Below are 23,131 nucleotides of genomic sequence, written 5' to 3'. Positions count from 1 at the left end.
GAGGACTCGAAAGTCTGTGGAATGGACGGGCCGACTCGGTTCCCAGGGGACGGGGGGAACCAGACGAGAAGTCGCCTCACGGTTCGGGCGTCTGTGCTGAGTGTTCTTCATCTTGAACTCGAGGAGTAACGCTGTCACGTTATGCGCGCAACTGGTCGCCACCTCACTTGTGGTTGAGAACAGAAATTAAAAAACTGTAGAGAGTCTCGCACCTGCCTCCCCTGCCTAGCGAATGGAAGGTGCCCGCTAACAGGTGCGCATGCGCCGGGGCTTGTGCTCGCGCTTGGTTGTCCGGGCCCGCCTCCTCCAGGCCCCTCCTCTTGGAAATCTTGTTTTCCAACCAGGTAGTCTTCCACCGGGTTTCCGTGGCCAAGGATGGATCTCAAGGCGCTACCCAATCGTAGTCCCCTGAGTCCGTCCTAATTTCTTGATGAATATTTATTCTAGTGAATATTGATCGCAAGGAATGATTATCCTCGTCCAGTTAGTGCCAATATTGGATAGGGCTTAAGTAGGAATACCCTAAAATTATAATTCTAGACTCCCTTGAATTACATCCCAAAGTGCTTCCTTTACCTCTTAAAGAATGTTAACGGCCCTGAACAATGCCAAGGCCTGAAAAGCAGTGTTCACCTCCAAGTATGTATGAGACTATGGGACTTAAATAACGCACAATTATTTTGGGGGCGTGATTTTGACAATAAAATTATAGAGGAAGTAAACAAAAACTGTGATGTTTTATAAAACTGTTTGTGTTATGTCTGGGCTCTTGACAGGTGCTAAGTGTATTGGTGAGCCTCGTGGATTTGTTAGATGGGTCATTAAGCCACATAACCAAAGGAGTAGCCCAGAAAAGGAGAACTATGATAAGAAATAAAAGACAGCTCCCTCTTAACTGCCTCTTTGAGAACTTAGCTGTGACTGCTTATATTTCTGGCCATCATTGTCCTCATCTGTAAAAATGACAATAAAAGAAGGGACCTAACATTTCTTGAGCACTACTGGCTAGTATCTACTTTTTTGTGTGTTCTAGACCTCACTACATCACCTGTTGGATAAACAGTAGAAGAATGCCCCATCCATAAAATTCTAGTGTCCTTGAACTACTTCTGCATGATGCCTTAACATACTGCAGATGGCAAGTCACTTCTTTTGGAGACAAGGAGAGAACTCCTGAGAATAAGAGAGGTGAGGCAGGACAGAATTTAGATGTTTTTGTAATGAAGATTTAAGAAAAAAATAAGCTGAAAAAAAAGTTTGGATTTAGTATAGTAATTGCACTTATTTGTTGAACTCCTAATGTGCCAGGCGCTACTAATCAGTTAGTTGGTGAGAGAGAGAGATGAGACTAGTATGGAGTCTCCACTGAGAAAGTAAGATGTGCCTTGTTTGACATGTTCATGGGCAGAGACAAACATACCCCACTTATCTGTTGAGAAGGATGTTTGTGAAATACAGTCGTACAAATAAAAGGGAAATCAACTAAAGCAATTCCAATCCAAATTACTCTTTGTATCTGGGATCAGTGGGAGCTGGAAGTGGGAATCAACTTGTTCTCATAAAATTTAAAAAGTGCTGAACGACTGTGAAACTCAATGGTGTCGTTTCAGGGGGCTCCAAAGAGCTCAGTACCACAGTCCTTTATGTCTCAGCACAGGAAGAATTTAGTGAGAGGCAAAGTGATAGATACAACGATTTGTTAGAATAGGACGCTTGTGAGGTTTACAAGCAGGTGGGCGAGGGGGTGCTGTGCCCTGAGTACTTAGTGGGTTACATTTTTGTAGTCAGAGGAAGAGAGGGGAGGAGGAGAAGACCTTCTTTGTCTTTCTTGAGTAGACCTCATGCTTCCATCATCAGTTCCTCCTCCAGGTTGGACAGGGAAGTTTTCTTGTCCTTACATGGTCAAGCTAGGTTCAGAGTTATTGTTTTTTATGTGTGCAGAGTATGACCTAAGGATCATTAACCTATTGAGCTCGCTGGGCAGGATTTCGGTCTCACGCCACCACTGTTTTATTGTTTTGGGTCATGCCTTGTGCTTCTAGTGCATGGTTTTGTTGCTAAGCAAGCCTGCTTGGTTTTGTGGTTAAGTAAATGTGCTTTCCTGAGTAATCATTAATTTGTGGGGTCTCCCGTATTTTTTCCTACTTATAATCCCCTAGTGGGATTAGCTATTTGATCACCTACTTTGTCCCTTTACTCTGTCCCTTTCATTTGGATAAAGGACACATATGGAAGGAAAATGTCTTTCAGCATTCATGATACCCATAACAAAACAAAAATATTTTTAAAGAGTTTTGTTAAAACTTGGAGGGATATTTTTAAAGTTTTGTACAACGAATCAGAGATAATAAGTAGAAATTAGTTAATACTCGTTGTTGCTAATGTTAAAAAATTATTCTGATGCTTGTTAAAACAGGAACTTTATTCAGTACTACCATGATAAATGTCAAGACTGTCACAGTAGGAGAGAGAGATAGGGCTCACCTCTGAATACAGCAAGGGTAGTTGGGGATTTATAACCAAGGAGAAGAGTGGGGGGTGAAGGAGTTAGACGTGTCACTTGCAATTTGTTGCTTTGGTATATTAATTTTTTAACATTTATATATATATATATATTTATTTATTTGGCTTCGCTGGGTCTTGGTCTCAACATGCAGGACCTTCAGTCTTCGTGGTGCCTGTGAACTAGTTGGGGCATATGGTATCTATTTCTCCAAACAAGGATTGAACCCCAGGCCCTGGCATTGGGAGCTTGGAGTCATAGCCACTGGACCACCAGGGAAGTAATAATTCTGAGGTGAAGACACTTTGGAAAACAGACTTCTCTGAGCTCCACTTGTCTGCCTTAAGATAGTCCTCCAAAAGGAACTGAACTGTCATAAATTCCCTCCATAGGAGTTTCGGCAATCAGGAAAGATTGGCTCTTATCACTGAAGAAGAGACTAGAAGTCAGGACTCAACACCACACCCAGAGAAATTATGCAACACACTATCATTACCTCCCCTCTATTCTGAGCCCATTCACCTTTCTAAAACATTACTCTTGGCCAAGTGGCATACATCTCCCTTCCCCTTCTCCTACTGATATTGGTATAAACTCTCAAAGATCACTGCTTTTTTAGATATTCAATTTTTCCCCCACGATGCCCCCTGCATGTGTTATTAAAATTAATAAATTTATGTATTATTTTAGTAACTTGCTTGCTTTTAGTTTGTTTCTTAGGCATAGCTATCAAACCCAGAAGGTTAGAGGGAAAGTCTTTCCTCCTCTACAGAGAAGTTGGTGGATGGAGATTTGCTAAAGGAGACATCAAGAGTAGGGGGATTCTTCCTAATCCAGCTTACCAGGGTTATCAAATATCAAACCTGGAGAATTCTTGCTAAACCAATTTAGCAGAATTCTTGCGAAAACTGAATTAAGCATCTATTTCTGCTTTATTGACTAAGCCAAAGCCTTTGACTGTGCGGATCACAATAAACTGTGGAAAATTCTGAAAGAGATGGGAAGACCAGACCACCTGACCTGCCTCCTGAGAAATCTGTATGCAGGTCAGGAAGCAACAGTTAGAACTGGACATGGAACAACAGACTGGTTCCAAATAGGAAAAGGAGTACGTCAAGGCTGTATATTGTCACCCTGCTTATTTAACTTGTATGCAGAGTACATCATGAGAAACACTGGGCTGGATGAAGCACAAGGTGGAATCAAGATTGCCGGGAGAAATACCAATTAACCTCAGATATGCAGATGACACCACCCTTATGGCAGAAAGTGAAGAAGAACTAAAGAGCCTCTTGATGAGAGTGAAAGAGAAGAGTGAAAAAGTTGGCTTAAAACTCAACATTCAGAAAACTAAGATCATGGCATCTGGTCCCATCACTTCATGGCAAATAGATGGGGAAACAGTGGAAACAGTGGCTGACTTTATTTTTCTGGGCTCCAAAATCACTGCAGATGTTGAGTGCAGCCATGAAATTAAAAGACGCTTACTCCTTGGAAGTAAAGTTATGACCAACCTAGATAGCATATTGAAAAGCAGAGGCATTTCTTTGCCAACAAAGGTCCATCTAGTCAAGGCTATGGTTTTTCCAGTAGTCATGTATGGATGTGAGAGTTGGACTATAAAGAAAGCTGAGCACCGAAGAATTGGTGCTTTTGAACTGTGGTGTTGGAGAAGACTCTTGAGAGTCCCTTGGACTGCAAGGAGACCCAACCAGTCCACCCTAAAGGAGATCAGTCCTGGGTGTTCATTGGAAGGACTGATGTTGAAGCTGAAACTCCAATACTTTAGCCACCTGATGTGAAGAGATGACTCATTAGAAAAGACCCTGATGCTGGGAAAGATTGAAGGTGGGAGGAGAAGGGGGCCACAGAGGATGAGATGGATGGCATCATCAACTCAATGGACATGGGTTTGAGTAGACTCCTGGAGTCGGTGATGGACAGGGAGGCCTGGTGTGATTCGGTTCATGGGGTCACAAAGAGTCAGACACGACTGAGCGACTGAACTGAACTGAACTGAGGATAAGGTCTAGTTGAGGACAGGGCTCAGAGGAGCCTGATTAATGTTTAGTTAAAGAGTCTTTAGTCAGGCTGTTCTGAACCCTCTTCTAATTCAACATATAAAATATCACAGGTATGATATTTAGAGTGCTATTCTTATGATATTTGTTTAATAAATGCAAAAGACTAGTTACCTATTAAAATCATGTTTTTCAATACTGAATTATCTTACTGTGAAAGATTTCAGAAACCATCACAGTTGGAGAGGTCTTACTACCTACATTTTACAAATGTGGAGGTAATTCCCTGGTGATCTGGTGGTTAGGACTCCAATCTGCTGAGGGCCCTGGATTCAGTCCCTGGTCAGGGAACAAAGATCCAGGAAGCCGTGCGGTGGCCAAAAACAAAACAGATGTGTAGAGCACGTGTGTATTATTTGCTCATTCATGTCTGATACTTTGCAACCCCATGGACTGTAGCTCACCAGGTTACTCTGTCCATGAGATTCTCCAGGCAAGAATAATGGAGTGGGTAGCCATTCCCTTCTCCAGGGGATCTTCCCAACTTAGGGATCAAACCCGGGTCTCCTAAATTGCAGGCAGATCCTTTCCCTCTGAACCACAAGGGAAACCCCATGGAAACCATGGTTCAGTGTAATTAAACAAGTTGCTCATAAGCACACAGCTCTTCCAAGTGATAGAGCTACGGATCCTAATCAAGTCTGATTGATTGGAGAGTACTTCTGCCTCAAGATGAAGGACCCCAGGCAACTCTAGATATGTATAGTTCTACTTACAGAGCTTGATATCTAGAACACACAATCTTTTACACACCACTGAAGAATATTAGAAGGCTGTCTCACTTGGGTCAGAAAGAGGAGATAACTGGAGAAACAGGAAATTCAAATGAAGTTTGAAGTTTTGTTAATAATTATGTGTTCCAATTTCTTAATTTTGGTAGGTGTACCATGGTAATGTAAGATGTTAATGAGAAAAACTTTCCAACTTTTCTGTAAAATTATTCCCTATGAAAAACCTTATTTAAAAAAAAAAAATCTGTCTCATATCAGACTGTTGAGAACTCAGGTCAGAAATACCCGTTAACCTGCAAATAAGTACTTGATTTATTTTGGAAAACGTTCAAATATAATCTATTTATAAAGAATGAAATTTTTTCACAGCCTCCTTTTGTGTTGCCTTTTAGTATTTTGTAAGCTTCATATCAGGAAATGAATTTCAAAAGCTAAATTAAATCCTTACCATTTCAACTGAAGTCTATTTATCATTCATTCAACATTTTTTGTCTCTTCTGCTTCATAAATAGCAGCTGTTCATCATCACTCAGGCAGTGTGTAATCAGATGCTTGCAGATCCACTTTTCTAGGAAAAGAACATCATATGGCTTCTTTGAACATTTTAAAGTCAATCAGGAGGAATTTACTGAATGTCATTTATGTGCAAAGCAGTGTGGTAATTGTAGGGGAGAGTGGGAGAGGGAAAGAGGGAAAATAAGAGGATCTACCTAGTCTTCCAGCAGTGAAAAATGTCTCATGCATTTCAGAAATATTTGCTGAGTGCTCCCTCATAGCTCAGTCCATAAAGAATCTCCCTGCAATGCAGGAGACCCAGGTTCAATTCCTAGGTCGGGAAGATCCCCTGGACAAGGCAACCCACTCCAGTATTTTTGCCTGGAGAATCTCATGGACAGAGGAGCCTGGCAGGCTACAGTCCATGTGGTTGCAAGAGTCGGACATGACTTAATGACTAAACCACCACTACCACCATTGTGTGCCAGGCACTGTTCTAGGTGCTGGAAATACTTGATAATAAACAAAACTAGACAGTTTCCTAGTGTCATAGAGCTGACTGTGTAGGGGGTACTTAAACATTAACCAAATATTCGCTCAGATAAAGGTAAAACTACTATGAAGAGAAAGTACAAAACCAGGACTGCTGTTAGTCTGTAGAGTGTCTTTGTGCTATGTTTTAAGAGGCACCTCCATAGGCAGAAACAACCTAGCTTGACAAGCCAACTATGCCTTTGATGAATTAGAAAAAGGCAGCCCTTCAGCCAAGTGACACGGCCTTGATCTTTGTGCAAGGCATTGTAAGTGGACTAAAGCAGATTTCAGCCACCATTACCTCAGCTGGGAACCATTCTTTAGATGAATAACCTGCACGAGTGTAGACAGCAGCTCTACAGAAGTTTCCATGGACACACAGTTAAGTAGGATTTGGTAAGGTTTCCCTGCGAAACAGGGAATGAGAACCAAAGGAGAAAGAGAGTTAACCAGGTGAAAAGAAAGAACAAGAAACATTCCAGGGAGTAGTAGCAACATGTGCAAAGGCCCTGGGACAGGATAAGAATGTATACCATTGTGAAACTGAAAGATCACTGCTGGAGAAGGACTGAAAAAGTGACAGGAGGAGTGGTGACAGATAAGGTTAGAAAAAGTAGGTAGGGGGTCAGATCATGTGGAACCTTGTAGACCATCTTAAGACTACAATGTAAAAATAGATCTCCTGCTGATAAGACTCATACAGAAAGAATTCAAAGGGCATTAATTTATTTCATCTTAATTTTTTGTTGGTATTGCATTTAAATGTAGCAAAATTCACAGATTTTCAGTACACAGATTGATAGATTTTAACATAAGCATATACCCACTCAGTCTGCTTTCCTCCTGCCTCTTTCTGTTCAAACCACCACCCCACCCTCCAGGGAAAACACTATTATGGATTTGTGCACCTTGTATTAGTTTTGCCTATTCTAGAACTTCATGTAAAAGAAATAATTCTTTTGTCTCTGACTGCTTTTTATTTTATTTATTTATTTCTATTTCACTGTACTGGGTCTTTGTTGCTGTGCAGACTTTTCTCTAGTTGCAGCAAGTGGGGGCTACTCTCTAGTTATAGTGTATGGACTGGTCACTGCAGCGGCTTCTCTTGTTGCAGAGCATGGGCTCTAGGGCACAAGGGCTTCAGGAGTTCTGGCTCCTGGGCTCTAGAGCACAGCAGAGTTGGTAGTTGTGGCACACAGGCTTAATTGCTCTGAGACTGTGGAATCTTCCCGGACCAGGGATTGAACCCTTGTCCCCTGCACTGGCATGTGGATTCTTAACCACTGAACCACCAGTGAAGTCCTGTCTCTGACTTCTTTTGCTCAGCATAATGTTTTTGAGATTTAAAAAATGATGTTAATTACCTGGATTGTTGTTGTTGTTTAGTTGCTAAGTCGTGTCTGACTCTTTGTGACCCCATGGACTGTAGCCCTCCAGGTTCCTCTGTCCGTGGGATTCTCCGGGCAAGAATACTGGAGTGGGTAGCCATTTCCTTCTTCAGAGGATCTACCTGACCCAAGGATCAGACCCACACCTCCTGCACTGGCAGGCGGATTCTTTACCACTGAGCCACCAGGGAAGCCCAGTTATCTGGATCAGTGGTTCCCAAACTATAAGAGGCTTTCAAGTCAGCTGAATATCTTGTTAAATCACAGTTTAACAGACTCCACCCTGGAACTTCTGATGCACTATGTTGGGAAAGGGCCCTTTCGTGTACATTTCCAATAAACTGAAGGATATGCCTAAGCTGCTGATTCAAGAACCACACTTTGAGAACCACTGGTCTAGATGATAAATTCAGAAATGTCTTATAACAGTTTCTAGAAATTTAGCTATTCACTTAGTAAACATATTTTTAAGCCCCTGCTATGTGCCTGGCACTTTCTAGGTCCTGGAGATTCAAAATTAACTAAAATATTATGCGTCTCCTCTAGTAACTGACAGTCTGGTAAGAAGACAGAGGTAAACCAAATGCATATTTCTAGCTGCTTGAGAAAGTCTCTTCACTCAATAATGGACAAAATATTTTAAAAGAGAAAGTGCTCTTGCTTCCCAAAATTGATAAACCACTAAGAGTAAAAGCAAGAGTGCCTAATCGTTCCCATCCTACACACAGGGCTTCTCACTGCCATGAATAAAAAGATGATCACTTAGATTGACTTTACTGAGTGTTTTCGTTATTGAGTGCATCCAGTACTGTAGAAAGTGTTTTCCATGCAGCTTGCCCTTTAATTCTTTCAATAACTCTGTGAAGCCAGTACCATATTATCTGCTTTTTATGGAAGAGGGAAGAGTAGCTGGAGAGGTGAAGATACTAGAGAAAGGCCACTCAAAAAGCGAGTGGGAGAATCAGAATTCAAACCCACATCTGGCTGACCCATGTACTAGTCCTTTTTATCATAACACTTTCAGCTTTCTAGAAGAAAATGACCTTCATGAATTATTATAGTGATAAAAATACAAATGAGTCCTATAGTAGAAATTCCCAACACTGAATACAGAACTAGAATAAGATGGTTAGGGGGATGTATAATATTAACTTAGTGGACATATGAGAAGTCTTTATAATGAGGTGGCAATTATCTTGGAAAATACATTTTTATCAGTCTTTCCTAATAGAGTCAGAGAGGCAAAGACAACTCAGTGGATGCAAATACTGTATTCCAATCACTGGAAAAGCACACTCCATTGAGAATAAAGGAAAGTTTACTCGGATCAGTGACAGCCTGAATAAAATCTGTGGTGATTATGCAGTGGCTTTGCTTACCAAATACTACCTTATGATCGTTAGTTCAACTTTCTGGTTTCCTTAATAACAAGAAGACAGTGCTGTAAAGGGTAGACATTTCTGTTTTTGTCACTGGAGAGGTATATTTTACAGCATAATGCTAATACTTGGGCATATCATCTATAAACGGATGTCTTGTTAGTTGGGAAGGGGCCAGATTATGAAAAGCCTTCTGCCATTAGTCTGTAAGTAATGGGTGGTCAAAGAAGAGTTTTCCTTTTGGCAGAAGTCAGTGGGTATGACTGGAGGCAGGAAAACGAACTCCAGGGCCACTGCAACGCTGCAGACCTGAAGTCAGACAGTCAAAGAATATGGAAGGTAAAGAGTTGTTTCCAAAGGCATTTAAGAGACATAATCAACTGAACTCGGTAATTCATGGAATGTGAGGGATGAAGAGAGAGGGGCATAGAGTGACTCAGGTTAATAGTATGCCTGAATTCCTGGGTGGTGGTGTCTCTAAATAAGATAAGAAAAAATAGGAGGAGAAGCACATGGAATTTTTAACTTTCAGTGTTGAGCAGAGAGACATGTGATTTTACTTCTCCCCAAATCTAAATATGGTCTTCAAGGGCCAGTGGAAACAACAATAATCTGTCCTTTATCTAAGGGAAGAGTTAGCTAAAAAAATAGAGTTAATTCTAATGTTTTATGCTGTCAAAAGAGTTATGTGTGAGCAGTAAATGAGACAATCTGTAGGAGAGACTGAAACATTTGTTACTGCATGAAAAGTTGTTGAATGATAAATATATTTTGTTTTTTGGAAGAAGAGCTTGCTTGGGCTTTAAAATAACCAGCCTTGATTTTAGGAATAATAAGATTTTATCCACAATATCCCCCTTCTAAAATAAATGTTCTAAAAAAGGTAGGATGAAATTAGGCTTCATTCGTGGTGTAGCAGTAAAGAACCCACCTGCCCGTGCAGGAGATACAAGAGACGCAGGTTTGATCCCTAGCTCTGGAAGACTCCCTGAGAAGGAAATGGCAACTCACTCCAGTTTTCTTGCTGGAAAATCCCATGGACAGAGGAACCTGGCAGGCTGCCAAAGAGAAGGTTATGACTTAGCAACTAAACAACAGCAAGAAGGAAGAAAATATATTTTGATTATAACTATCTTCTGATAGTTATAATCCCAAAGAAAGGCAACGCCAAAGAATGTTCAAACTACTGCACAACAGTACTCATCTCACATGCTAGCAAAGTAATCCTCAAAATTCTCCAAGCCAGGCTTCAACAATACGTGAACCGTGAACTTCCAGATGTTCAAGCTGGATTTAGAAAAGGCAGAGAGACCAGAAATCAAATTGCCAACATCCACTGAATCATCGAAAAGGCAAGAGAGTTCCAGAAAAACATCTACTTTTGCTTTATTGACTACACCAAAGCCTTTGACTGTGTGGATCACAATAAACTGGGGAAAATTCTTCAAGAGATGGGAATACCAGACCACCTGACCTGCCTCCTGAGAAATCTGTATGCAGGTCAAGAAGCAACAGTTAGAACTGGACATGTAACAACAGACTGGTTCCAACAGTACTGGAAAGGAGTACATCAAGGCTGTATATTGTCACCCTGCTTATTTAACTTATATACAGAGTACATCATGCAAAATGTTGGGCTGGATGAAGCACAAGCTGGAATCAAGATTGCCAGGAGAAATATCAATAACCTCAGATATGCAGATGACACCACCCTTATGGCAGAAAGTGGAGAAGAACTAAAGAGCCTCTTGGATGAAAGTGAAAGAGGAGAGTGAAAAAGTTGGCTTAAAACTCAACATTCAAAAAACTAAGATCATGGCATCCGGTCCCATCACTTTAAGACAAATAGATGGGGAAACAATAGAAACAGTGAGAGACTTTGTTTTTGGGGGCTCCAAAATCACTGCAGATGGTGACTGCAGCCATGAAACTAAAAGACGCTTGCTCCTTGGAAGAAAAGCTATGACCAACCTAGACAGCATATTAAAAAGCAGAGACATTACTTTACCGACAAATGCCCATCTAGTCAAAGCTATGGTTTTTCCAGTAGTCATGTATGGATGTGAGAGTTGGACTATAAAGAAAGCTGAGTGCCGAAGAATTGACGCTTTTGAAGGTGTTGGAGAAGACTCTTGAGAGTCCCTTGGACTGCAAGGAGATCCATCCAGTCCATCCTAAAGGAAATCAGTCCTGAATGTTCATTGGAAGGTCTGATGCTGAAGGTGAAACTCCAATACTTTGGCCACCTGATGCAAAGAACTGACTCATTGGAAAAGACCCTGATGCTGGAAAAGATCGAAGGCAGAAGGAGAAGGGGACGACAGAGGATGAGATGGTTGGATGACATCACTGACATGATGGACATGAGTCTGAGTAGATTCTAGGAGTTGGTGATGGACAGGGAAGCCTGGCATGCTGCAGTCCATGGGGTTGCAGAGTCGGACACAACTGAGTGACTGAACTGAACTGATCTGAGACAGTGTCTGATTATAACTATCTTCTGTGACTATCTTCTGAGACACTCAGTGCTCTTTTCAAATGTAAATCAGACTCAGTATTGTCCCTAGATGAAAATGCTAAGACAGAAGGAATCTAGAAAGTTGAACAAAGAGTTAACATTCACTGAAGGTTTGCTGTATGCCGGGGACCTTGCATGATTTATCTCATAATCTTCACCACATCCTTGCACCTTTATTTTACAGATGAAGAAGAAGAGACAGAGAAATTAAATCACTAGCTCACAGATGTAAATGGTGGTAAATGGTGGAGACAAATTTAAAAGTACTTACTCTGGGATCTGAGTTCATCTCTGCACCAGATGGCTTTGCACTGAATTGTCAACATGTTTATCTCTGGGTGGGTGGTGGACCTGAGTATATCCTCTATTTCTTTCTTTCTGCTTCTCTGTATTTTTGTTAATAAGCATGTATTACTTTGGGATTGAGGAAAAAGTTTATTTTAATTTGAAAAGCAATCAAATAAATGAATTTTTTAAAATTGCCTAATTCTCTTTCATTCCTTTAAAAAGCATCTCTATACCTAATGTGATACATTTAAGCATTAAGTACCTAGCTGTTTGAAGACCAACTTTTGTCTGGTGCATGGTTCATAGTGTATGCTTAGTTCTCTGAAAAACAGATGACAATCATTGCCAGGTTTATTAACTGTCATTATCTTAGCATCTGGAATAATAGAGATAAATGAACAATTCTAAAATTAAAGTTTAGCTATCAAAGCCAGAGAAACAGGAGGATTTTTTTAATATTTGTAATCTTTAAATTGTTTAAAAGACTATTAATCAGCCTTAAGAAATTCACTACTATCTATAAGTTAAAGTCAGTGCCCCGACTAAATGTGTCCTTCATGTCCTTCTCTAAATGTGCCTCTAGAAGGGGAGTAAGAACTGAATTAAAACTGAGATCTTATGTTTAAATTAAAAATTTGAGTTAGCACCTTAGAGGTGCAAAGTTACATTTCTAATTTCTTTGTCAGTATTTCCTTTTCCTATTTCCTGTGTCCATATTGGATTGTTGTATGATGTCTCAGGAATATTCATCTGTTGGATCAGATAGGGCTGGTTTTGTTGGAATAAGGCAACACCATGGAAGTGTTTTGTGTTGAAAAGGTAATTACATAGATTAAATTACATGGACTTTGCAATACTACCTGAGGCACTTAAAGGGGAAAAGAAAAACAATCTCTAATACACTTGGATTCACTCAACTTGATACTAGTCCACCATTAGTATATATAACCAAGGCAAGAAAAGAAATATACTTAATGTAAATAAGCTTGATACAGAAATAACTTGCTGCTTTTGAAGATCTGTATATATTTAAAAATATGTCTGCAAGAGAATCTTCAATAGGTTTTAGGTCCAAGGCAGTTTTTTCCTGATGAAAATGTGATAAGTAAAAATAAATGTGCCTTGAGAAGCAGAGCAAGAACTAAATTAAAAAAGTATACATTTCAAATTTACTCCAACTTGGATTTTTACTTTATTTCATTTCTTTAAGTGAGCAAAAAGTGACTTCGGATTCTTAGAACAAAGACTTGATAGAGCTAAAGCATTCAGAAGGCTCAGAGTGACAGCTGTGGAAAGAGATTTTGATCAGTTAAGTATAAATAATTAGAAACATATGGATTACAGTACCTCAGACAGTAAAGCATCTGCCTGCAATGCAGGGGACCCAGGTTCGATCCCTGGGTCAGGAAAATCCCCTGGAGAAGGAAATGGCAACCCGCTCCAGTATTCTTGCCTGGAGAAATCCATGGACAGAGGAGCCTGATGGGCTACAGTCCATGGAGTCGCCAAGAGTCAGACATGACTGTGCAACTAACACACACACACTCCTCAAAGTGTGAAAGTGAAAGTCACTCAGTCGTGCCCGACTCTTTGCAACACCATGGACTATACAGCCCATGGAATTCTCTAGGCCAGAATACTGGAGTGGGTAGCCTTTCCCTCCTCCAGGGGATCTTCCCAACCCAGGGATCAAACCCAGGTCTCCTACACTGACAGCTGATTCTTTACCAGCTGAGCCACAAGGAAGTACAAAAATACTGGAGTGGGTAGCCTGTCCCTTCTCCAGCAGATCTTCCTGACCCAGGAATCAAACCAGGGTCTTCTGCATTGCAGGCAGATTCTTTACCATCTGAGCTATCAGGGAAGCCCTCAGAGTGTGCATGAGTTTAAAAGTGCAGAGGAAAACATGCGCAGTAAAATGCTCAGGGATATTCTAAAATTCAAATACTTGAAATGTTGAAGATTTGAGATGTGCACTTAATGAGACCATGCCTATCCATAGCTAGGGTAAACATGATAATTTCCTTTAATTTCATTTATCCACTGCGCATTTTCTAAATCTTATGTCAAAGTTCAAGGAGGGTATATCAGTGAGAGTTCTCCAGAGAAATGGGAGCGATAGGAAGTGTATGTGTAGGAGGGGCGGGGGGAGCGGGTTTAAAGGAATTCGCTCACTTAGTTATGAAGTCTGAAAAGTTCAAAATCTGCAGTTCAGGTTCAAAGCCCATCTGCTGGCAGAATTCTCTCTTGTTTGTGGGCAGTCATTTTTTTTGTTCTATTCAGGCCTTCAACTGGATGGAGGAAGCCCACCTGCATTATGGAGGACAATCTGCTTTACTCAAAGTCCACTGATTTACATAATGACATTCCTTATATGTGGAATCTAAAAAGAAATGATACAAATGAACTTATTTGCCAAACAGAAACAGACTCACAGACTTAGAGAATGAACGTATGGTTGCCAGGGAGAAAAGATGGGGGGAAGGGATAGTTAGGGAGTCTGGTATCGACATGTACACACCGCTATATTTAAAATGGATAACCAACAAATTCCTACTATATAGCACAGGGAACTCTGCTCAATGTTATGTTGGGGCCTGGATGGGAGGGGTGTTTGGGGAAGAACGCATACATGTTTATGTATGGCTGAGCCCCTTCACTCTCCACCTGAAACTATCACAAAATTGTTAATCAGCTATACTCCAATGTAAAATAAAAAGTTTTTTTTTAAGTCCACTGATTTAAAAGACACTTACTCCTTGGAAGGAAAGTTATGACCAACATAGACAGCATATTAAAAAGCAGAGACGTTACTTTGTCAACAAAGGTCCATCTAGTCAAGGCTATGGTTTTTCCAGTAGTCACGTATGGATGTGAGAGTTGGACTATAAAGAAAGCTGAGCACAGAAAAATTCATGCTTTTGAACTATAGTGTTGGAGAAGACTCTTGAGAGTCCCTTGGACTGCAAGGAGAGCCAACCAGTCCATCCTAAAGGAGATTTGTCCTGAATGTTCATTGGAAGGACTGATGTTAGAGCTGAAACTACAATACTTTGGCCATCTGATGCAAAGAGCTGACTCATTGGAAAAGACCCTGATGCTGGGAAAGATTGAAGGCGGGAGGAGAAGGGGATGACAGGATAAGATGGTTGGAAGGCATCATCAACTCAATGGACATGAGTTTGAGTAAGCTCCAGGAGTTGGTGATGGACAGGGAGACCTGGCGTGCTGCAGTCCATGGGGTCGCAAAGAGTCAGACACGACTGAGAGACTGAACTGAACTGAACTGAATATATATATGTATATGTATGTATTTGAGAGACTTCCTTGGCAGTCCAGTGGTTAAGATTCTGCACTTCCAATACAAGGGGGACAGGTTCAATCCCTGATCAGGGGACTAAGAATCCACATGCCATGTGGTGTGGCCAAGAAAAAAAAAAGAATAGATATATATCTCCATATATGTATATGTATAACGGAATCACTTGACTGTACACCTGAAACTGTGAATCAATCATACATATATGTGTGTAGTTATAACAAGCTATAATGTATAACATAATGTATTGGGCTTCCTTTGTAGCTCAGTCAGTAAAGAATCTGCCTGCAGTGCAAGAGACCCGGGTTCGATCCCTGGGTTGGGAAGATCCCCTGGAGAAGGAAATGGCAATCCACTCCAGCATCCTTGCCTGGCCTGGAAAATCTCATGGACAGAGGAGCCTAGTGGGCTGTAGTCCATGGGGTTGCAAAGAGTCGGGCATGACTGAGCAACTAACACTTACTTATAATATATAGCAGTATACCAAGCTATAGTGTGCAAAGTTGGGTTAGGACTTTAGTCATGAAAGTGTTAGTATTTTGGTTAACACACATGTACATTTTTGGTATTAAACTAAAAGCATATATAAATTACCCCCAATTTTGAAAACCTTTTTGAAAAACTGGTTAGTTGTGGAAGCATTAACCCAAAATATATACACAAGCATATTGGATGTCACTCTTGATGCTGAAAGGGAGTGTTTCTGGGGTGACAGCTAACATTGTTTTGATTAACTACAATTCACTCTTTCAATATGAGTTTAGATGTTACTTGCTCCAGGAAGTCATCACTCATCACTAACCAAACAAACGCAAGTCCCTGACATCCTATATGCCCCCCCTCCCCTGGCAGAAATCATCATTCCAGATTGTAGTAGGCATTTCTGTCTTCCCATTCCCAACCCAAAACTGGAGGCTGTGGGAGTTCTGGGTCTTGTAGAGGTTGTTTGCTTGCCTTTGTAAACTTTTAACTTTGAGCCAAATGCATGGCATTTGTTGGGCTGGTAAGTCAGGAAAGATGGCAAAGGAAAAGACTTCTATCTTTACTGAATGCTATGCACATTTCATGTTCTACTCTGAAGTCTGGGGAGCTGTAAAATCTACTCTTCTGTGTGTCCCACAAGGCCCTAACATTGCACCTGGCATGCCTAGTACCTCTCATTCTTTATTGAGGTATAATTTATATGTAATAAACTACATTCATTTAGAGTATGCAGCTCAATGAATTTTGAAACCAGTGTAACAGCTGCCACTGAGATACAGAATTTTCCATCATCCCAAAACCTTCCCTAGTGCCCCTTGGTAGTCATTTTTATCCTCTACCTCCATCCCATACAGCCACTGATTTGTTTTCTGTTGCTGTAGATTAGTTTGCATTTGCTAGAATTTCATATAAATTTGATCCCACAGTATGTGCTCTTTTATGCATACGTAACTTCTTGAGATTCATTCTGTTGTTGCATGCATATATAGTTTGTTTCTCTCTACTGCTGAGTATGCATTTCATTGTATGGATACATAATAATTTGTTTACCCATTTACCTGTTGATAGATAATTGAGTTTATTATAGTTTGAGGCTATTATGAATAAGGCTTCTATAAATATTCATGGATAAGTTTTTGGGTAGACGTATGTTTCAATTTTCCTTGGGTGGATGCCTAGGAGTAGAATTCTTGATTATATGGCAAATGTATGATGGCCAATGCAAGAAGCTATCAAATCCGTTTTCCAGGTGGTTGTACTATATTTTTATTATCAGCGGCAAATACGTGAGACTTCCATTTGCTCTGCAAGTGCTCTTCCCACCACTTGGTATTGTTAGTCTTTTTAATTTTAGCCATTTTGGTGGGTGTGTTGTGGTGTCTTGCTATGGTTTTTATGTGCATTTTGCTGATATTGAGCACATTGTTTAATCTAATTATCTTCTTTGGTGAGGGGTCTGTCCAAGTCTTCAGTCCATTTTCAAAAATTTTGTGTCTTTCTTTTACTGAATTATAGGAGTTCTTTATATGTCCTATTTGCAAGTCCTTTGCCTATTATATACAGAACCATGGACAGTTTTTTCTAGTCCATAACTGTGTTTTCACTTGCTTAATGATAGCTCTTAAAGTAGTAAAAAGTTCTGAATTTTGATTAAATTCAAATGATCAGTTTTTAAATAATTTCTTCTTTTTTTTCTGTTCTCTGAGAAATCCCACTCCAAGGTCACAAAATTGTTTCTTTTATGTTTTATTCTAGAGTTTCATAGCTTTAGCTTTTATATTTAGATATATATGAGTTAATCTTGAGTTAATCTTCTTGTATGATGTGAGATAAAGATTGAGGTTTAATTTTGTTTCCCATGTGTATATCCAGCGGTTCCAACACCATTTGTTGTAAAGACTTTCTTTCCCCTTGGCACCACTGTCAAAAAAATCAACTGATTGCAACTGTGCAGTTCTAGTTCTGGGTTTTCTCTTCTATTTCATTGGTCTGCATGTTTATCCTTTCACGAATAGTGAATTACTCTAGCTTTATAGTGAATCTTGAAATCGAGTGTTATCTGTCATGAACTTTTATTCTTTTTCTGCATATATTTTTTATGTCATTTAAGTGTTTATCCAAGAGATGATCCTATTTAACAGGACAAGCATAACCTTACTTCTTTTCATAGCCCTTGATAAGTTAAAGTGTTTCTGAAGCCATAACTTGAAAGGATCAGGCTTTCCTTACTCTGCCATCTCTAGTTAATTCCCCTGTCCCAAGAGACCACTTAGCCAGGAGATTCTTTGCTTTTGTTTTTGTTGTTTTTACTGCTTGGCCTGTGGTCTTTATTTATTTTTCTTTTTTAAAACATTTTAAATTAATTTATTTACTTTAATTGGAGGCTAATTACTTTACAATACTGTAGTGGTTTTTGCCATACATTGACATGAATCAGCCATGGATGTACATGTGTTCCCCAGCCTGAACCCCCCTCCCACCTCCCTCCCCACCCCATCCCTCAGGGTCATCCCGGTGCACCAGCCCTGAGCACCCTGTCTCCTGCATCGAACCCCCAGGAGATTCTTTGGCTTACCAGTGACTAAAACTTGGTTTTAACTAGACAATGTATAGGGTCATGAGGGGGAACTTTCACACATGCTCAGATGAATTGCAAAAAGAGATTTCTATTTTTTAAAAATGTTTATTTATTTACTTATTTTTTTTACTCAGCTGGGTCTTTTAATTGTTATATGAGGAATCTTTAGCTGCAGCCTGTGGGACCTAGTTCCCTGACCAGGGATTGAACCTGGGCCCCCTGCATCAGGAGCGTGGAGTCTTGGTCACTAGACCACCAAGAAAGTCCAAATTTCTGTGTAATTTTACAAAAGTTATTTGAGGATGAAAAGTATGACAAATAAATGAAGCATGTCTTTTACTCATAAGCTAAGACTAAACTTCTTTACCTGGCATTCTTGTTTCCTAAAGGCTTCTTCATGTATGTGATACAGCAGGAAAACTGTTCAACATTTATGTTCTGTAGCTTCCTCACCTCTGTGCTCTTACATTGCCATCACTTGAAATGACTTTACCCTTCATCTTAGAATATCTAAATTTTCTCCTCCTAGGAAACTTTTTGTTATTTTATCAACCAGAAGTGATTGTGCCTTTTCTTGCTCTCCTGTGATACTTACATTTATCTCTTCATTGCATTTATCATAGTAATATAACACTTTGTATTTTTTTTCAGAGTCTAAGCATCTAACAGTTTATTTTTTTCTTTTTCTTTTTTATTGAAGGATAATTGCTTTACAGAATTTTGTTGTTTTCTTTCAAACCTTAACATGAATTAGCTGCAGGTATACATATATCCCCTCCCTTTTGAACCTACCTCCCATCTCCCTCCCCACCCCATCCCTCTAGGTGATACAGAGCTCCTGTTTGAGTTTCCTGAGCCATACAGCAAATTCTCTTTGGCTATCTATTTTACATATGGTAATGTAAGTTTCCATGTTACTCTTTCCATACATCTCACCCTCTTCTCCCCTCTCCCCATGTCCATAAGTCTATTCTCTATGTCTGTTTCTCCATTGCTGCCCTGTAAATAAATTCTTCAGTACCATTTTTCTAGATTCCACATATGTGTGTTAGAATATAATATTTATCTTTCTCTTTCTGACTCACTTAAGTTGGTATAATAGGGTCTAGGTTCATCCACCTCATTAGAACTTACTCAAATACATTCCTTTTTATGGCTGAGTAGTATTCCATTGTGTATATGTACCACAGTTTCTATATCCATTCTTCTGTTGATGGGCATCTAGGTTGCTTTCATGTTCTATTGTAAATAGTGCTCCAATTACCAATGGGATATATATATCTTTTTCAATTTTGGTTTCCTTTGGGTATATGCCTAGGAGTGGGATTGCTGGGTCATATGGTGGTTTTATTCCTAGTTTTATAAGGAACCTCCATACTGTCTTCCATAGTGGCTGTATCAATTTACATTCCTACCAACAGTGCAAGAGTGTTCCCTTTTTTCCACACCCTCTCCTGCATTTATTGTTTGTAGACTTTTTGATGATGGCCATTCTGACTGGTGTGAGGTGATATCTCATTCTGGTTTTGATTTATATTTCTCTAATAATGAGCGATCTTGAGCATCTCTTCATGTGTTTGTTAGCCATAGGTATGTCTTCTTTGGAGAAATATCTGTTTAGGTCTTTTTCCCACCTTTTGATAGGGTTGTTTGTTTTTCTGGCATCGAGTTGTATGAGCTGCTTGTTGTATATTTTGGAAATTAATCCTTTGTCAGTTGTTTCATTTGCTATTATTTTCTCCCATTCTGAGAGCTATCCTTTCACATTGCTTATAGTTTCCTTTGCTGTGCAAAAGCTTTTAAGTTTAATCAGGTCCCACTTGTTTACTTTTGTTTTTGTTTCCATTACTCTAGGAGGTGGGTCACAGAGGATCTTGCTTTGATTTATGTCAAAGCAAGTGTTCTGCAGGACTGGAAAAGGTCAGTTTTCATTTCAATCCCAAAGAAAGGCAATGCCAAAGAATGCTCAAACTATCACACAATTGCACTCATCTCACATGCTAGTAAAGTAATGCTCAACATTCTCCAAGCCAGGCTTCAGCAATACGTGAACCATGAACCTCCAGATGTTCAAGCTGGTTTTAGAAAAGGAAGAGGAACGAGAGATCAAATTGCCAATATCTGCTGGATCATCGAAAAAGCAAGAGAGTTCCAGAAAAACATCTATTTCTGCTTTATTGACTAAAGCCTTTGACTGTGTGGATCACAATAAACTGTGGAAAATTCTGAAAGAGATGGGAAGACCAGACCATCTGACCTGTCTCTTGAGAAACCTGTATGCAGGTCAGGAAGCAACAGTTAGAACTGGACATGGAACAACAGACTGGTTCCAAATAGGAAAAGGAGTCCGTCAAGGCTGTATATTGTCACCCTGCTTATTTAACTTCTATGCAGAGTACATCATGAGAAACACTGGGCTGGAAGAAACACAAGCTGGAATCAAGATTGCCAGGAGAAATATCAATAGCCTCAGATATGCAGATGACACCACCCTTATGTAGAAAGTGAAGAAGAATTAAAGAGCCTCTTGATGAAGGTGAAAGAGGAGAGTGAAAAAGTTGGCTTAAAGCTCAACATTCAGAAAACTAAGATCATGGCATCTGGTCCCATCACTTCATGGCAAATAGATGGGGAAACAGTGGAAACAGTGTCAGAGTTTTTTTGGGGGGGCTCCAAAATCACTGCTGATGGTGATTGCAGCCATGAAATTAAAAGCCGCTTACTCCTTGGAAGGAAGGTTATGGCCAACCTAGATAGCTTATTTAAAAGCAGAGACATTACTTTGCCAACAAAAGTCCGTCTAGTCAAGGCTATGGTTTTTCCAGTGGTCATATATGGATGTGAGAGTTGGACGGTGAAGAAAGCTGAGCGCCACAGAATTGATGCTTTTGAACTGTGGTATTGGAGAAGACTCTTGAGAGTCCCTTGGACTGCAAGGAGATCCAACCAGTCCACCCTAAAGGAGATCAATCCTGGGTGTTCATTGGAAGGACTGATGTTGAAGCTGAAACTCCAATACTTTGGCCACCTCATGCGAAGAGTTGACTCATTGGAAAAGACCCTAATGCTGGGTAGGATTGGGGGCAGAAGGAGAAGGGGACGACAGAGGATGAGATGGTTGGATGGCATCACCGACTCGATGGACATGGGTTTGGGTAAACTCCGGGAGTTGGTGATGGACAGAGAGGCCTGGCATGCTGCAATTCATGGGGTCGCAAAGAGTCGGACACGACTGAGTGACTGAACTGAACTGAACTGAAGTGTTCTGCCTATGTTTTCCTCTAAAAGTTGTATAGTTTCTGGTCTTACATTTAGGTCTTTAATCCATTTTGAGTTTATCTTTGTGTATGGTGTTAGGAAGTGTTCTAATTTCATTCTTTTACATGTAGCTGTCCAGTTTTCCCAGCACCATTTATTGAAGAGGCTGTCTTTGCCCCATTGTATATTCTTGCCTCCTTTGTCAAAAATAAGGTACCCATAGGTGCATGGGTTTATTTCTGGGCTTTCTACTTTGTTCCATTGGTCTATATTTCTGTTTTTGTGCCAGCACCATATTGTCTTGATGACTGTAGCTTTGTAGTATAATCTAAAGTCATGACAGTTGATTCCTCCAGCTCCATTCTTCTTTCTCAAGACTGCTTTGGCTATTCGGAGTCTTCTGTGTTTCCATATGAATTGTGAAATTTTTTGTTCTAGCTCTGTGAAAAATGCCATTGGTAATTTGATAGAGATCACATTGAATCTGTAGGTTGCATTTGGTAGTATAGTAATTTTCACAATATTGATTCTTCCTACCCAGAAACATGGAATATCTCTCCATCTGTTTATGTCATCTTTGATTTCTTTCGTCAGTGTCTTATAATTTTCTGTGTACAGTTCTTCTGTCTCCTTAGGTAAGTTTATTCCTAGATATTTAATTTTTTTGTTGCAGTGGTGAATGGGATTGATTCCTTAATTTCTCTTTCTGATTTTTCATTGTTAGTATATAGAAATGCAAGTGATTTCTGTGTACTGATTTTTGTATCCTGCTAAGTTCACTGATTAGCTCTAGTGATTTTCTGATATTATCTTTAGGGTTTTCTGTGTACAGTATCATGTCATCTGCAAACAGTGAGAGCTTTACTTCTTCTTTTCCAATCTGGATTCCTTTTATTTCTTTTTCTTCTCTGATTGCTGAAGCTAGGACTTCCAGAACTATGTTGAATAATAGTGGTGAAAGTGGACACCCTTGTCTTGTTCCTGATCTTTGGGGGAATGCTTTCAGTTTTTCACCAGTGAGAATAATGTTTGCTGTAGGCTTATCATATATGGCCTTTACTATGTGGAGGTAGGTTCCTTCTATGCCAATTTTTTTGAAGAGTTTTAATTATAAATTGGTGCTAGATTTTGTCAAAGGCTTTTCTTGCATCTATTGAGATTAACGTGGTTTTTATCTTTCAATTTGTTAATATGGTATATCACATTAATTGGTTTGCATATATTGAAGAATCCTTGCATTCTTGGAATAAACCCAACTTGATCATGGTGTATGAGCTTTTTGATGTGTTGCTGAATTCTGTTTGCTGAGAATTTTGCTGAGATTTTTGATCACAGCTTCAATTTCAGTGCTTGTAATTGGGTTGTTCATAATTTCTATTTCTTCCTGGTTGAGTCTTGGAAGATTGAACTTTTCTAAGAATCTGTCCATTTCTTCCAGGTTATCCATTTTATTACCGTATAATTATTCATAATAGTTTCTTATAATCCTTTGTATTTCTGCATGGTCTGTTGTAACCTCTCCTTTTTCATTTCTAATTTTGTTGATTTGATTCTTCTCTCTTTTTTTCTTGATGAA

The 23,131-nt window shown here is 39.8% G+C and overlaps 1 long non-coding RNA gene across 1 annotated transcript; it reads left to right on the top strand.

Annotated features, from left to right (window-relative positions):
• Positions 1 to 293: 293 nt before the first annotated feature.
• On the top strand, positions 294 to 22,812 carry LOC145524326 (uncharacterized). The gene is made up of 3 exons (XR_014067401.1): positions 294 to 639; positions 1,034 to 1,188; positions 20,152 to 22,812. It is a non-coding gene; the product is annotated as an uncharacterized LOC145524326 (long non-coding RNA).
• Positions 22,813 to 23,131: the final 319 nt, after the last annotated feature.

The sequence above is a fragment of the Giraffa tippelskirchi genome, chromosome 10, assembly GCF_054371585.1.
Source record: "Giraffa tippelskirchi isolate mGirTip1 chromosome 10, T2T-mGirTip1v1.2.pri, whole genome shotgun sequence".
Lineage (NCBI taxonomy): Eukaryota > Metazoa > Chordata > Mammalia > Artiodactyla > Giraffidae > Giraffa > Giraffa tippelskirchi.
Note: the sequence above shows the minus strand (reverse complement) of the source record. Positions and strands in the feature narration are given on the sequence as shown.